This window comes from Solanum pennellii, chromosome 9 (assembly GCF_001406875.1).
Source record: "Solanum pennellii chromosome 9, SPENNV200".
In the NCBI taxonomy this organism is placed as follows: Eukaryota; Viridiplantae; Streptophyta; class Magnoliopsida; order Solanales; family Solanaceae; genus Solanum; species Solanum pennellii.
The window spans coordinates 37,764,194-37,776,638 of NC_028645.1; the positions used below are offsets into that span (position 1 = coordinate 37,764,194).

General features: G+C 32.8%; 1 pseudogene; it reads right to left on the minus strand.

The window, feature by feature from the left end:
* Positions 1 to 6,667: 6,667 nt before the first annotated feature.
* LOC107030951 lies at positions 6,668 to 7,707 on the minus strand (annotated as a pseudogene).
* Between the last annotated feature and the right edge of the window lie 4,738 nt (positions 7,708 to 12,445).

A 12,445-nucleotide genomic window follows, 5' to 3' on the forward strand; every position in this document is an offset into this window, starting at 1 on the left:
TTGATCGCCTCTTCATTGACCCTACCATATCTTTTTCTAAAAATCTTATCATACTCCTTACCAACTCAAAACCACAAAAGAACTAATCATCATACTCGAGTTGAACGTCCGTACACTCCTTTCTCAAGTTTTATCCAATAGTTTTTTTTTTAAATCAATCTATTGATCTTGCGACACTATATTATATCGTAATCTGGAAGAAACAGGTAAAATCACTTGTCTCTGAACCCAATTCTCCAAATTCCTCTGAAGATACATCCTTAACCCTTGCAAACAAAGTAAAATAGCCTAGTTTTATCCTTGCTCTGAAAGTTAAACTATATACCACTATATCTTTCCGTTATGGCTCTAGCTCCTTTCAATTTTATTCGATGACATCCCCACTCCTTATAAAAATTACCATAAAACCCCACTACTTATGAAATAGAAACAACCATAGCCTTAGATACTCAAAATTAATCATTACCAAAAAAAATCGTTTCAACCAGCACCCGTATCATATAGTTGCATTTCAATCATAATGCGTCATAAAATCTTATATCATCATGCTTAGTTTGTCATTTCCCTCACTACGAATTTAGCCTCGCCATTAACATGACAATCCAAACCTAGCTATGCCAACCATCCAAGGTACTTACTCAATTTATATGCACTAAAATTCTCAATTACCTTCACACAAGTATACTTTTTGAGACTTCCTTTACTTATAAGCTTATCATCCATATGTCCACTTCCATGGAGTTTACGATGAAATCAACACTCATTTACAATCCACAAAATACATTTCACAACCTGAACATATCAATATCATACCAAAGATCCACCACTAAAAGCTTCCTTATAAATAATGCTTAACATATCCATCCGTATTAACAAGCTAGTTGGTTTCTCAAATATGAGTTCAACACCACATCTTACCATATGAGCATGTAATACAATATATAACTCCTTAAGTAGTTAGTATTTGCACTTAACATCAACGTATTCATTTTCATATACCACTAGTACCACATTGTGAAGACTTTTAAATCCACCACTAGAACACATCATACCTATCGAGAAGATCATATCCAAACAGGTCACACATTTCTACCCATCAAATAGATGTTAAGTATTATCATAGTTCCATATCTAGCCCAAGCTATATGAATCCTTTCATAGTTCAGGTCAATATCAAAAGTAGCACACTCCATAACTCCAACCAAGTAAGCATCGCTACTACTATAGTAGAAATTCTAACCTTAATTGGTGCATCATTTTCTAAGAATTCCATTCATGTTATGATAACTTTACTGATTATAGTTTCCAAAGTTACAACTCAATTATCTAGTCATCCCTTTAATCACCCCACTTCCAATTGTTAACCACTCTAATATCGTATATACCACACAAGTACTAATCATTTTACTAGGATAACTAAACTTACATAGCCCCTTAATTTTTTTTTTAATTTTTTTTTATTTTTTTTTTTAATATTCAAAATATAACCACAAATCCTTTTCATAAGTATATCACTTCCACTTTAATACCAGATCTAACATCAAACCAATACACGACATGCCAATGATTCACAAAAGGAACTACGCACGAGTCATCACATAAATGAGAGCGAATGGAGTGAAGCGATAAGAATCAAAATGGGACCAAGTACGCACAATAGAATCCAAGAAGTGAAGATATTTCCTAGAAGTCACTACAGCCCCTCGAAGATAGGTACAGACGTCTCCGTACCGATCATCGAGACTCTATTTAGACTCGACTTGTACACACGTGAGACCTATGAACCTGGGGCTCTGATACCATTTTGTCACGACCCAAAAATGGGCGTGATGGCACTCGTCTTATCCCACCAAGACAAGTCAGCCTAAAACTCAACCATTACAATAAAGTGCGGAAATAAAATATAAGTAACTTAATAAAACCCCCAAAACCTGGTAGTCACGTGTACAAGCCTCTAAAGTATTACAATTGATTCAAAAGAAAAACTCAAGTCTCAAATGAACTTGTTTCTAGAATAGAACAAGATCATAATTAAGGAGAAGAAAGTCTGCTGCGATGGAAACAGCTACCTGACAAATCTCCAAGAAACCTCGGACAAGGAGAAGGGAAATATCACAAAGTCCGGGCTAGTAACCTACAAAAAAATTTGTAGTAGCAAGGGTTGAGTACCAAACCACACGGTACCCAGCAAGTAAAACGTCTAAACACAAGCTAAGGGGATAAAATACGGGTACTCCTACCACCCCCAACCAAACCTCCACAACTACAACCTGCATTAAAATCAACCCAACCTAACAGCTCACAGTTTACATAGCACGTAGCTCAACAACAACACTTAGACAAATTACATATCCTCAACAACAACACTTCAACAAATTACATATCCTCAACAAGAATACTTCAACAAATTACATATCCGCAATAACAAGCTCAATATTAATCAATCACAAGTTCCGCAGAAAGGCAATCAGAAGATCAACAAAATACGATATCAAGTTCACTAATGATAAGTATGTGCAATGCAATGGAATGCAATGTCAAGTATAATGATGCATGTCTGACCTAGTGATACACACCCGCTGTCTCTCAGTCCGGGACCCATGGGGGACATATCTGTCCATGCATCTGTCGCGGCGCACGACACGACCCTCGATAATAGTAACCATCGCGGCGCGCGATACGTCCCTCGAAATATAGTATCCATCGCGGCGCGCGATACGTCCCTCGAAATGGTACATCCTCTTAAGTACTCATTCTTTCTCAATGCACATAACACTTGTCACAACCAATGCCTCAGAATAATGCAGATGACAAGTTCACACAAATAATGAGGAGATGACCATTTTCATAACATCGCACAGTTCACAACCACACAAACATGAAGTTACATCAACAATGATTCAACAAGCCTTCAACCCTTTCTCAACACAACAGACATAAACAATTAATCACATTGCCTTTTGTTATCCCCATTCTTTTCATCATTAGAATTAATCAATGTGGACAAGTCAACCCATCACCAATCCCGTTACTCCCAACATATACCACAAGGAAATACACGCATTTCATACACTTAACAAGAGTTTAGAAATCCACTTGCCTCAAATAGTCGAACAATCACTCCAAAACTTGAGCCTTCCTCTTTTGGTTGACTTCCAAACCAATAAAATCTATTCAAATAAATAACCACGATATGATTTCGAAACTAACAACATTCATATTGCTATATCTCTAGCTTACACCCAAAACTCATCCAAATTTATAATAAAATTTCTAAATCTTTATTCCAACCAATTGATCAAATCTCATATTTTCTGAATTTCAAGTTTAGGGTTAAATCTTAATTCTCTGAATAACATAATTATAATGATTTTTATATATCATAATGCACCCACTATTTAACACATATCTCAATATATCAAAACTTGAATCCTAATATGATAATCAAATGAAAATAATTAAAGCCGAAACTAACTGCCCAACACATCAATGGCGGACTACAAAACTATCTGCTGAAACCACTTATTTTCAATGTTCCAATTCATATTTATCGTTCCACTATTAATAATCCTAATCTTGGAGTAATCATTGTCCAATGATTAGGACTAATCATTGTCCAATGATTGAACCATAATACTTATACACATTTATAACCCCAAGTTCACAAGTTCATATATTAGTATAAATTATACACGTTTTAACCTAAAAATCTATTCCTAGTTACACAAAAATTTAATAGAAGGGATAAGAATAATTACCTTGATATCTCGAGATAAAAATATCGTTGTTTCTCCTCCTTTTTCCTTTTCTTTTCTCCCTTTCTTTTCTTTTCTTATCTGCGTATTTTTTTTTCCACAGATCGTTCCTTTGTTTCTTTCTCATAAGCCGTGTGCGGCTTTAATCTATTTAGGGCACTTTGCCCTTTTTTTAATTATTTTTTTATTTTATTTTATTTATTTGATTTTTTTTCTTTTTTTTTTTCATTATTCTTAGCAACAAAATAATCCTTTATTAAATCTAAAAATTATGTCACTCATTCTTATAAGTCATATAAGTTATTTACAAAATCTACTAAAAAGGTTAATATAATAATGCTGGTTAAAATTTCTAAAACGACTAAGAGGATCATTACAGAGACTACAACCACATTTGAATACGTGGCATCACCTTGTTGGTCTTGGATGCCTAGTCACTGTGACACGTGGCATGTGTTTGGGCTTCAATGTGAAATGGACCTTGGATTTGAATTTAATAAGATGGAATTATTAATTTGTAAAGCCTACATTAATTATTTAGCCCAAATGAACATGAATTTAATTCAAAATTTTTATAATTTGATCCAAGACAATTCATGTGTCTGCACCTATGCACTTTCTCTTCCCTCCCAACTACTACTGCATTCCACTTTTCATGTTTCACAGCTCAAACCTTGCTACAAGGTCCCACCTACTGTGAGCACCTTCCCGTCCTTGACTTGTCTAGTCCTTATTGCCCTGACCATTCTATGGTCCTTGATAGACCTGTGGTGCAACAAGCTAATAAAGCATTTGTGTAGTTGTTGATTAAGTTGGAGAATCTTCCAGTTGATCAAGCCACGTGGGAGGATATTCAGACACTGATGATCGTATTTCCAACATTTTCTGTTCCTTGATATGATATGGGCCAGCAGCAGTTGGTTAATATAGTTAACAACTTCACCGTTAACTATATTGGCCCTTTATCTTATTCTATTGTCTTTACATATTAGTCCTTGTATTTTTAGTTTTTGCATCAGTACCTAGGGTTGTTATAACAATCCGTTCACATAAGAAAGGAAGTCAATGATAATTTTTTCGTCTTCTTCTTCTTTTCATAGCTTATATTCTTAGTTGTTTTCGTTGTCTTTCGATTGGAATTATCTCAATACATATCAGATAGAGATTCAATCTATTAGGTGATAGTTAGGACACGTCAAAAGCTATAAATTGAGGTAGTTGTGATAAAATCTCCACGCATGACTAATTCGCAGAAAATTAAATATTCTACAATCAGTAACTCTCTTTTTTTAATTTATCTTCCAAAAGTTCCCCAACTTTCACATAAAGCTTAGAACTTTCCACAACAAAAATCTAAAAATTAAAATTCAAATCTTCACATAGAAAGTACTAAATATAATGAAAACTATCTTGTGATTTTATTTACATGAAATCAAATTACTGTTGAAGTGCAAGTTTATTTTATGACTAGTTTCCGTGCACGTGCTTTGCGCGTGTAATCCATGAGTGTATTATTTCTTAAAAGATAATACTACTAAATAATAAAATTAAGGGAATCTCACAACTTTCACCTCAAATTGTGACATTATTTCACATGTTTAGAATTCCTACGTACAAGAATTGTAGGAGTAGTAAATAAAAGTTCTTCTTGAAAAAGTTTTAAACTTATAGAACAAAATTATGGAAACATGAAAAGTCACATGAATTATTGTTAAAATAAATATAAAAAAGATAGAGATGAAATTTAATTTTAAAGATACATGAATCTACTTTAACTTCTTGATAATTACTCATTTTTATTTTTATTTACATTTATGTTAGAAATTTGAAAGGTCAAGATTATGTAATGAGAATAAGAAGATTATATATATATATAAATTATATAACTTTTAATTTATTAGAGGGGCAAAATGGTAATTCAACTTTTAAGTTTTGAGCTTCATGCTTATAATAATATATGATTTTATAATCATTTCATGAAATATCAAATTAGCCATATTTTTGATTATTTTATTTCATGATCTCACATTTTTCTATATAAAACTGACCCATAAGTTATATTTGTAAAAAAGAAATTCATCATTTTGTGTTAAAATAATTTTTGCAAAAATATTGAAGGAGTAATGAAATATTCACAAAATATAAACATGATGATATATTTACTAATGATACTGATTGATACACAACTCAAAGTAAAAAAAAATAGTGCACTTCAACTCATGTTCAATTTTTACCTTCTTATGAATTAAAGTTTCTCAATTGTTTGTAGTTTGCATCACCTTAATTTTATAAGGTTTTAGGACTTTCATGAAAGAATAATTACATTTTTAGTTGAGTTTCTAAAAATCAACTCAATAAGATAAACATTTTTTTCAAGTGTTGCTTTTTTTCTTTCAAAAAAATAAAAATACTTTTAAGTAAAAAACAATGTTCGATAAATCAATTGTATAAGCCTTTTTAGGAAACTTAAAGATCAAACAATTTTAAAAAAACTATTTCTTAGCAAGTATATGTATAGATTCTCAAAATTATTTCCAAATAAGTACTTTGGAAAAAAATCTATTTTTCTCCATTTTGGAAACAACTTTTGCTGATTTAAAAAGCACTTATATTGGAAACAACGTTTGCTAATTTCAAAAGCACTTATTTTCTTCCAAAGTTCAATAAAATATCTCACCTTTTCAATGAGAGAATAAACATGCTTAGCATCCCGATAGCTTAGCAAAACATTGTATAAGCTTAGTATGCACATTGGAAATACATATGAAACTGGATGAAGAATCCAATGTGTACTACGAAAACACATAAACAAAAAGCACAAGTTCATAAAAATACAAAGAATATGAAACCTACACAAGTTTACACGTTTACTCCACGCCTTTAGCTCATGAGGCAGTATCTTCTTAAAGTTGTCAAACTGCAAGAGATTTCACGTCACCCACTTTCCAGAGGTCTTCTTCATAGTTATATCATCTCATAAACCCTTGATCATTTAGAGAGTGCTGACACACGATGAATGAGTCATTCATGCAGGTTAGGAACTTATCTAACCTAGACGCTCTTTCAAGAAATGATTCATCAAGCTCGGTCAGAATTCTCATCGACTAGAGTGGAGGGTCTTCAATAATTACGCAATGAGATATGTTGAGCACTTTCAAAATTTGTAACTCCTCCATGATTAGAGCCAGAGTAGGCTTAGATAACACCATGCACCTCACACTCAATACTTCAAATTTTGGAAGAAATGAAGCCAAGGCCTCACAACTTTGAGCATGCAAATTTTTTGGAAACTCCTTCCAATTTCCTCGATGACACGTGCAGGATTATTTGTTCTTGGTATCATTAGTCATTCAAGATCTTTCAATATATGAATAGATCTGAATATTATTCACCTTTTAATTTTGTTCCAATAAGGCATAACAAGGTGTTTAAGTTGTGGACACCTGAAAAAGAGGAGATCTAATTAGCTATATTATTCCTTCTCATAGTAATTTTTTCTTCTCTAAGAATAATGGAAACTCATTTTTTATGGTTTCTTGATTTAAGTTATAAGTACAATATTATAGAAAGATGAAAGTTTATTGGGGGAATATCTCTCGGCAACATACGTTAACTGATTGTCGTTAACTTACAAATTGGAATGGGAGATCAATGTTTGTATGTTAACACGCCTGAGGTTCAAGCAAATATTTAGGACTCGGGTCAATTTTTCTTCACACGGACTATCGACATATACGTACGGCTTCAATAGGATTCTGATGAAATTCGATTGGAACAAGGACAAGTCCATCATATTCCAGAGAAGTGGATCTCAACAAGCCAATCGCCAAGCACGACAAACTTGAGGAATTGCATATATCAACTGGAAAAGGTCAAAGGACAAGATTATTGTCAGCAAGATATTAATATCAAGGTTCTCCCATCTCCTTATAGGAGAATCTCTGTTTTCCATAGCAACAACTTCAATCTTTTTTCCCCCTGAAATTCCATAAAGCTTCAATCTCCTAAACTCCTGTAGAAACAAGAAAGGTTATTACTTCTCTAGATCCATGAAGAATATTAAAATTTCTTCCGTCAAATTGATGATGGTGATTGGCTTTTTGTATCAGACCATAAGAATAAAAATTCAAGCCATGCAATACGATGAAACCCAGAAGAGTGTACAAATACGTTTGATGAGTACCGTGATGCCAAAAATTTCAGAAACTAGGAATATATAACCCGGAACAGTTGGTTGCAGTTAACGACAGAAAATATGTTCTTGCTGGCATAGCTGATAGAAGTATCATATTTCCATAAAATAATTATTACTGAAAGAAAAATCATACAAAAACTTAGGAAGTAACATTGATTTGCAGAAAAAATCCCTAAAGAGGAACTTTGAATGTCCGAAGCACAAGGGTTGTAAAGCTGAAGGCTTGTTGTATGTTTTGAAGAGCAAGACAAGTACAAATTAAAGAGAACTGGTATGTTCCTTTTGTAACCATTTCGCTCTACGCGAATTCAAATTTTCAATACTACTTTACGATAACTTAAATGGAGTGATATGTTACATTGAGGTTCATATAGCTATTATTTTATGTGCAAATTAAATCGTTATATAAACAAAATGAAAATTCAATACATCAAAACCAACCTTGGAAAATAGCTAAACATTAATAACAAGAAAACACAAATTTTATCATGCCACACTAAGTTATTAGTAGTTGAAATATTTTTAAAACCTTGAGTTCAGATCTATTTGAGAAAAAATCAAATAGCTAGAAAAGAATTCCAAAAGATGTACATCAAAATTTTTTAACACCCACAATAACTTTTGTAATCAAGATGCGACATGAGTAAAGAATTAATCAGAAAAACAACCATAGAGAATGTAGGAAGAAGATAAGACAGAGAGAGATTTAGGACATACCTTTAGATTGTTTATTCACTTCAGTGTGCGCAAAAAGTATTGGGTGAAAATTGTGGGATGTTATTGTGCTTTGATGAGGAGTAAGAGTCTTATATATACGAAATCTTGGTCAAATAGAAATTGAAATGTCATCCACCTGTAAATATATCCAGGGCAACAATCTTTAATATATTTTCCTATTTCCTACCTGTTTTTTGATAAATGACCCAAAAAATTAATTTAACACCTATAAATTGATTCTGGTCAAGAATCTTTAACATTTTTTCCTTTTTTCCTGTCCTACTTGTTTTTTTATCAAACAATAAAAAAATCTAAGTGAGATTTTCTTTTGAGTTAATACATCTAAACTCCCTAAACTGTTCACATTTTTCAGTTTAACACTTCAATCATTGAGAACTGTGGACGGTTGTTGTTAACCTATTAACTGTAGACCACATGATATGGAGACTTACAATCAAAAAAGACTATTTATATGGACCTAGTGCACTGTGTGAGGCCCATCATTTTGTCAGATTCCCCTCATTTAGTGCATTTCTATTACTTGAATGGCAGCTCATGCAAATTGATTACTTAGTTTTTTTTCTATAAATATCAATATTAAAATTTGCTGGTAAATTCTATCCAATATAGAATTAAATTTAATATTTCTCTATTCTCAATGAGGATTTTAGTAACAATCAGCACCCTCTTTTTTGAGGACTAAAGAGACGTACATTCTCTAAATTACTTGACTTCATCAAATTGCTTAAACTTATCACTCTCGTAAAATTCTTAGATTATTTAATTCGTGATCCTTTTAAGTGTCATTGGGTTCGCAAGTCTATGAATTTATATAACATGGGACTCTTACTCTTATTTATTATACACACTAAATTAACATTGAAAGATTATGTAGTACTTGTTATTTGAAAAAGATATATTTTAAAAGATGATATTTTATCTTTGCATATTCAAACCATTTACCTTGTCTTTCAGTTCACAGAAAAAATGATTTAAATCGAAATCAATTAGCTACATCCTTAAAATGAGATTGGAGGAAGTTGTGATAGAAATAATTCTAATGAACATGCATTCATAATAGGAAGAGATTTATTCATTTGAAATATGTAGCATTATTTTGAAAATCATCTAATTTTATTTTACATCAAGATTTAAGTGATACAAATGAAATTTACACAAAATTAATGACGTGTCTTTAAGTATTTGTAGCATTTGCATTTATAAAAGGAAAAGACAAGAAATCTCCCGAATGGTATCCAAGAGTTCTAATGAGCATTTAAAATTGATAATGAAAATACATTATTCTTATTTGAGAAATAGGATTTCTTCTTTAAATAAAAACGAGATAAATGAGCTATATGAGAGTTCGTAAAGTCATACTATAGAAGAAAAGGACTTCCAAATGTCCTAATGTATTGTATGGGAGAAAAGGCTCACAACAGTCCACTATTATTTCGATTTAGATTCAAAATGCTTCTATATCTTTCACATGGTTCACTTTCAGTCATGACCCTTACTATTTTGATATTTTTAATAGATACTAAACTTCATATGCTTCTCAAATGTTTCTTATCCTAATATCTAGCCTCCATTCTTCTCTTCCTTCTTAACTTAGACTTGTAGTCTTGTAGAAATGCAGCACTATTATAGTCTTGTAGAAATGTTGAACTGCAGAAAAGTTGATTTCTTATGCTATTCTCTACATGGTATCATAGCCATAATCAGACGTTGACATGTGAATTTTCATTGAAATCACAGCCATATGCGTATATCACGCGATATATGCAAGATAAAAAAGGACAAGCTTCTTTGCCTTAAATCAGACTCTTTGAGCAAAACTTATCTGCTCACTCGAAAGAGCATATGACCCTAATTTATTTTTGGCAGAAAAAAGAGATTAACATGTTGTTTCCCCTTTCCACAAAGCGAGTTCCACCGAAATAAGGGGAAACTAAATGAGTTTGAGGTCTATGAGAAGACGTAGATGATCGAGGTCACATTTGGTGTATCAATTGACATCGAGAAGTATTGAGGAGTAGAATGATACACGCAATACGAAGATAAGAGAAGGTAGTACCCCTCTTCTTTTGAAACCTGAAGAAGTGAAAGTCTTCGTCTCAGATTAATGCTAAGATCAGTCACCATGCCTGAAATAATACACTATCATCAGCGCCTTAAATACTACCGTAATCCATTGTAAAACCTTTGAATCAGATGTAGGATAGACTAAACCCCTGTTTTAATTAGAAATTTAACCCTATCTATATATTGATTTTAAAAATCAATCAAGATACAAAATCTAGCTTCGGGAATATTATAAACATAAGGGAGTAACATAAATAGTACTATGTAAAACAGGCACAAGAATGACATCTCAAATGAAATGGAATCTAACCTTAATGTGTTTGGTGCACCCATGAAATCTATGGATTTTAATCAAATGAATAGAACTTTAACTATCACAACTTTGAACCAAACTCGATTCTTACACCAAACCTTTCAACCAGATAGGTTCTTTCACGGCCTTCGTTGCTTCCATATATTCTGCTCATATTGTAGACAAAGCGACAATCAACTGCAAAGTCGATTTCCAACTGATGGCACTGCCTACAAGAGTAAATGATGTATCCAATTGTGGACATCTTTCTATCAAGATCTCTCCTGCATAGTCAGAATCTACATAACCGAGAACTGAAATATCTTCACTTTGCTGAGAGGTTAGGCAAACATCAGAAGATCCTTTAAGATATCTCAATATCCACTTGACAGTTCCCAGTGTATTTTTCTTGTATTTTCCAAGTACCTTCTTACCACACTTACAAATAAAGAAATATTTGGACGTGTGCATACCATAGCATAGATAATGCTACCAACTGCGCTAGCATAAGGGACTTTTGACATGTTCTCCCCCAATCCACTGAGTGAGGGATTTGTAACTTTGAAAGCTTGAAATGAGAAGCTAATCATGTAATTACATGCTTGCTCATATTGAATCTCTCAAAAACTTCAATGTACCTCTTCTAAGATTCAATAAGAATATGAGCAAGCCACACCATTAGCTTTTCACTTCAAGCTTCAAAGTTACAAGTGCCTTAGTTTATGGATGTGGTGGATTATATGTCAAAAGTTCCTTATGCTAGTGCATTTGGTAGAATTATGCTTTTTATGGTGTGCTGACGTCCATATATTGCTCAATATGTATGTGTGGTAAGCAGGTACATGATAAAGCTTGGTTAAAGACATTGGAAGTTGTCAAGTGGGTATTGAGGTATGTCAAAAGAGCTTTTACTACTAGCCTAACCGTTCAAAAAGTAAAGGTATTTCAGTTCTCAGTTATGTAGATTCTAACTATGCAGGGAATCTTGATAGACGGAGGTCGACAAATGAATATATATTTACTCCCGTTGACAGTGTTGTTAGTTGAAAATTGACTATACATTCGATTGTCGCTTTGCCTATAACAGAGGTAGAATATATGGCAGCAACATGGGTAGTAAGACAAGTTATCTGGTTGAAAGGTTTGGTGAGAAAATTGAGTTTTGTTGAGTTGGAATCAACTCTAAGATGTGATGGTCAAAGAGTTTTTTATTTGATTAAAAATCAAAGATTCTATGAGTGCATCAAACACATTGATATTAGCTTCCATTTTTTTTGGGATGTCATTAAAGAGAGATCTATAAAGCTTGAGAAGGTTTTCAGAAATGATAACGTCGCAGACATGCTGACTAAGAAAGCCCCTCTTGCCAAGTCTGCACATTGCAAGGACTTTGTGGGAGTA